This window comes from Alligator sinensis, unplaced genomic scaffold (genome assembly GCF_000455745.1).
Source record: "Alligator sinensis unplaced genomic scaffold, ASM45574v1 scaffold348_1, whole genome shotgun sequence".
Lineage (NCBI taxonomy): Eukaryota > Metazoa > Chordata > Crocodylia > Alligatoridae > Alligator > Alligator sinensis.
Window position 1 is genome coordinate 1,963,667 of NW_005841932.1, and position 6,218 is coordinate 1,969,884.

The window sequence follows — 6,218 nt, forward strand, 5'->3', positions numbered from 1 at the left end:
AGGCAAATTGACAGAGGTAGAAATAGGAAGCCTCCGGTCTGTATGGTGTATGGCCGTCAGTAGATTAAGAAGACATTTTCACCACAGTGGGTGTTCTGTAATATCCCTTTTAGTTCAAAATGTGCATAAGGGTGAATAAGATTGGCTGATGCTGTGTCTCATTTTCAGTGACAGTATCTCAGAGTTCTTAATCCCAGGTGTAGAATTTTTGTCCTTCTACAATGTTAGAATGCCTTTCAGACTCTGGTAGTGCTAAACATCGCTGCTTTTATAGCACATTCCAACTTTCGTGTTCTATATGAATTTGAATGAACAGGCTGAAATTATGTTCTCAATTAAAATAGCCAGAGTGGGGTGACAACATTTCTGGACAATACTAGTTTCCTCAGTATTCTTTGTTAGTGTTTGTGAGTTGAAGTGGATTTGCCATTTTTCATAAGAGTTAATTTGGCTGTATCAAAGGTTTCTGTCAAATCTCTTTTGATGTCCTTTTAAAATCCTTTTATTGTTACTGTTACTATATACTGTTGAATGGTTGAGTGTCTGACCAGCAGGGACCCATTACTGTGACTTTTTAGAGTGCCACTTACCACAAATTGATGTTGACAGTTGTTAACTTAATGACAGCTCAGTTTTTCAGGCTGTATTTTGCTTTCTTTGCTCGGGGTTAAAATGATGTGTGTGTGTGTGTGTGTGTGTGTGTGTGTGTGTGTGTGTGTGTGTGATTTTCTTGTCAAGTTCATTGAGTCAATATTTCAAGAGTGCATTCATTATTTTGTACCTGAAATGGAAAGATCCCCCTTTACAATAGATTTTGTAAATTGGGAGATAGAGAAAAAATATCCACGTCCTATTTATTTTCATAACTGCAGCTGGTCCATAGGTACAGTTAGCATAATAGAAATAATTGTATAGCTAGTTTTTATGGTTAATTAATACTCAAGTACTAATGTCCCTTATTTACATTTTTTCTTTAAACCCTGCTCTTCGCTGTATTTTTAATAATTTCAGTTCATTTATTTATGCTGAAGGCAGCCTCACTGGCTTATAGTTTTTCATGATCGTTCCCATTATGATTATCTAATCATAGGTACAACACTTGCTACCCTCTAGTTTTCTGGTGCTGTAGTTGATTGTAATTAGAAATTGCATATTTTGGTAGCAGCTCAGCTGGTTCATTCTTCCTTCAACCCCCTTGGATTCTATTGATTCCTAGTGATTTCTTACAATTTGAGGACAATACTCTTTCTTGGCAAGTCACACTCTGTACAGGTTTTGGCTCCTGTTTCAGTGAACAAACTCAAAATCACGGTTTCTTTTTGCTCAAACCACACTATCATCTGAGCAGTGACAAATGCATTTGATACACAGATGAAAAGAAGTACAGCATTCACCACCTGAATGAAAGAGAAAACATCATCACAGTAAAGGTGCTGTGATGTCACCATTATATCTGGAAGGTCAGAAAGTCTGATTAAGACTTTTATTTATATTAAATGAGAGGCAAAGACTTCTTATAGTTATACCTTTTATTGGACTGAGGAAGAATGTCTTGCATTTGAAAGTTTATCTAACTCTGTCCCAACCACGTAGTCCAATAAAAGATAGCACTCTAAGAAGTCCTTGCCTCTTGCCCAATTTCTGGACCATCATGGCTACAACATCACTCTTATACTACCATTTATATTGGATGACATGTATTTGCATTACAGTGCTTAGATGGGTCCTGTCCTGCTAAAATAATAAATATCTATAGATATTTCTACAATAAGCAAACAGACTTCTCTTACCCCCAGGAAAGGTAGCTCTGCCTCAGGCTGCATGCGTGTGTTATACTTTGAAGATAGCTAAGGAGCCTCCTCCCCATCAGAATCAGCAAAGATTCTGCAATTTTCAAGAGAGCACTAGGAATGGTCAATTAGCTATGCCACCTATATCACAGTAATCTGCTGTCAGGGTTCATATCCACTTAATAACTATATTACTGCCAGTTGTACATACTAACTACTGGTCCAGACTGATTTTATTTGAAAGGGAAATGCAGTGGGTCCAGCAGTACAGTGTGATGTTTCCCGTAGGAATTTGCCCTATAGCTAAAGGACAGCAGGTTTGTTTCCCATGCCCCACTGTAAGACTAATTGAGGTAAAATGAAGGTTTTACTGGGATAGCCCCTCCTGCCCCCTGAATCATCTCTCTCCAACCCCAAAATTGCCCCCTCTGCCCAATCAGCTCCTCCACCCCTGGATCATCCCCATCCACCCAAACTCCCGAACACACAGATCACTGCCCTGACACTCTGAACACCCTCTTCCCCCTGAATTGTACCCCCCTCCCCCAAATCACCCTTCTCCACCAGCTCCTTCACCCTTAGGTTGCTGCCTTGCCACACCAATTAGCCTAAGAGTGGTGGCGGCAACAGGAAGGCATTCCCTGTTCCTGCCTGTACCTGGGCTCCCTGCAGCCTGTGCCACCCCCACATGCTGAAATCCAGCTTTTGTTGGGCCCAAGGGGAAGAGAAGCACAGGAAACAGGAGGTGAGGGGGAAAGGAGTTTCTGGGCAATTGCAGGGCTCATCAGGAGATGGATTTGTTTGCACAGGGGCAGCATGGACTGCAGCAAGCCTGGAAGCAGGCAGGGAGGGGGGATTTCCTCTGCTGCCACCACTGCTTTACTGCTGTCAGGCTGATCAGGGGTAGCAGGGCAGTGATCTGGGGCAGAAGAGGGCAATTAGGGCAACAGGGTGGTAGTGATCCTGCAGCAGTGGAGGATTGGGACAGAAAAGCAGTGGCTGGGAGGGTGTGGGGAAGCAATCTGGAGCTGATCGGGGGCATAGGTGGCAGTTTCTGGAGGCAGAGAAAGCAGCAGCCTGGCAGCTTCCCCCTTCCCCTATCCCTCCCTCTTCCTCTTCCAGTCTTGCCCCCACTTTCCCTGCCTCCCCCTCCCCATTCACCCTTGCCCCCCTTCCTTCCCACCCATGTGCTGCCTGTCTATCCTCCAATATTCCTGTTCACAGTGCCTCTTGGAATACTAGAGGACTGCAAATTAGTGGTTTTATCTCAGTTGAACAGCCAAAAGTTAACTTAAGTTGGGTAGCACAACTGAAAGGCAACCTTCATTTGAAGTGACATAACTTTAAGACTTCTAAAGGGCACTTAGCATTTGTTAATAAGCCTTAATATGTGATTTTTTTCATCTTAAATATTCTTAATATAGTAATTTTAATCTGTAATCTCACCATATTTTTAAGCTTTTTAGCAGTCCTATTGATTTTAGTCCAACCAGTCACACGGTTAAGTTTAAATATTAGGGGAGTGCAAAGCAGGCCCTATTCAGGGACAGTGATTTGATTTGTTGATTTGGATCACTGTCCCTGATTTGATTCAGCCGAATCTGAATCTTAAGATTTGATACTGATTCAGAGAATCAGCGATTCGGACATAGACACAGCTTTAAAAAAAAATTCTACATACCTTGAGGTAGCAGGCACGGCTCATGATTGCTGTGATGCTAGGGTACATGGAGCATCCCATAGGAGTGCAGGGGGGCGCTCTACTTGCTCAGCGGTGGACCCAGAAGTGGACCGGTAGTACTTCCAGTCCACTGCCGAGTCTGCTACAAAGCGCATGCCCCACCCCCGGCTTAGTGATTGGCTGCGGGGGGACCCTGGGTGACCTCCCAGACCCAAGAGGTAGCAGTCCGGGAGGGTGCAGGAGGACCCCCCCACACACTCCTTGGCAGACCTGGAAGTGGACCATAAGTGCTTCTGGTCCACTTCTGGGTCTGCTGCCGAGTGTCCTGGGGATCCTCCCATACTTCTGTGGGACACTCCATGTGCCCCAGCATCGCAGCACTCATGAGCCTTGCTACCTAGAGGTATGTAGAAAAAATATTTAAAGCTGTCTCTATGGCCAAATCTCCAAAACTTTCCAAATCTCATTGAATAAATTCAGAGGGTTCTGATTCAATTCGGAGAGATTAAAGGGTCCTCTGATTCAATTTGGATTCAGAGATTTGGCCATCGAATCAGGCTGAATCTCCACCGAATCAAATCAGGGATCAAAGCTTTGCACAGCCCTATTAAATATATCTTAAGTACCTTGTTGAACTAAGGCCAAGACAATGAAGGCATAACCAGATATCCTGTGAAACTAGAGGAGGAATAAATAGACCATCTCACTATAAATACTAAAGAAAACTAAGTCTCAGCATGGGTGTTCTAGACAGACCACATCCCAAGTCATAAAACTATACTTATTCTTTTTATCTAAATCTTATATAATAAGATAAGCTTGGAGATCTGCTTCCAAACACTGCTTTCATAAATATGCCAGTATCCTGAAAAGCTTCCGTTACTTATTCATTATTTTATATGACATCATTGCCATTTTATTATAGATAAAAGATACATTTGCAATGCACCTTTAAATGCTAAGGACTGCAAAACACATCTGGGTAGCTCTTACAGTGGAGCATATAAACAATGTTTATGGTGTAGCATGAGCACAACACAGCAGTTACATTTTATTATATGATATTTCAGACTGGCACTATAAGTTTTCTCCTTAGTTTGGACATAACTTGCATTATAAAATACTAGGAAAACTTTGTTGCTGTAAAGCAAATTCATAAAAAATGCTGTTTTATAAATGTTGTCATGACACAGCTTTTAGCCAGAGGATAGGCAGTTTTTTCTCTTCAGTGTCTTGCTAAACATATACAGTACTGTGCTTTCATCTGGATGATTCAGATTAATTTGACAGTCCCATTACATCAGCAGGAGCAATACAATAATCACTGTGGATGCTAAATCAACACTTCACTTCCTGTAAGGAATGGAAAATTCTATGAAAAGAGTATGAGTATTTAAGGAGTTGAACACTGTGTTCCGCCTGATTGAGGAGAAAGTTTAGGTCTTTTGTTCCTAGAGGCCCCGGGCAGATGTTACACTTAAGATATGATTAAACAGTTACTTGTGTCTTATACTGTAAACTGGTCACAGGTTCAGGGGATTAATAGCATAATGAGGCTTGAACCCTGGTGCAATCCCAGTCAGCTGATTGTTGGCTGGCACGGACGACCCTGGGTCTCATATCCAAGTCCTTGGCAGGTGATGGGATATTGGGACAGTTTTGAATTTGAGCCCTGGGGGTGTCCTGATCCTGCCGATTATCAGGGGTCATGATTATCTGGGGTCAAGACCTCCCCTGTATCAATAATATAGCACAATTGGGATCTGATTCCCAATCTCAAAATCACACTTCTTGCCATGCACGTGTGGTCTTTAAGTGAACATCTGCCAGGGACCACAGAATGTGCAGTTCAAATGCTTGAATTTAGGGAAAGTATAAGCAGTCACTTCTCAGAGAAGCATGAGATCCTCAGAGAAAGCACTACCTGTAAGCAATCCTACAAGGGGGTACATAAAGGCTAAAGGGAGGGGCACAGGCTAAAGTGTAATGCTGTAATCTTCTATGTTTTTTTTTCCCCTCAAAAATTCAGTATGATTTGATTTCCTCCTTTAATTATTGATATTTCTATCTAGCTAGGTATTTAGATGGGGCTTATCACTGAAGTGTTTGAGAGCCATTCAGGTATTTAAAAAAGAAAAAAAGCCTTGCTTTTTTGGAAGGTAGAAATACATTTATTGCTTAGATTGAGATGGTTTTCATTGCCTTTTTTTCTTTTTTAAGTATTATTTTCATGTTAAGGACTTATGGAGGAAAAATAAGAAGAAAAAAATGAGAAGACGATGCCAGGTATCATTAGCTGCAAGAGAATGTGGTGATGTATGCATACTGGAGGTCTTCAGCCTGTGTTGCTGCATGGTTTTATGTAGGTATTGAATAAGAATGTGAAAAAGGGGTGAGACATAAGAATGCACAGATTAAGAGTCGTGAAAGAGAAGTCCTGAACAACACTGAATTTGATTTAAGAGGAGAGAATTACCACCATTTTAGGATAATTCTATACATAGGTGTGTGATCTCATGGAAGCAGAAGTCTGGCAGAAGTCTGCTGTCCAGTAGGGCTGTGCGAAATTTTGCAACCCATTTTGTTTCAATGTTGTTTCAAATCGTTTCGACCTCAAAACACCAAAGTTGAAACAGAACAGGAAGGCTCAAAAAAGGGCAAAACAAAACAGGGTAGGTCAAAATGTTTCAAAAAATTTGAAACATTTCGAGTTTTGACCGGGAAGCTGGGCTTACCTTCAATGGCTT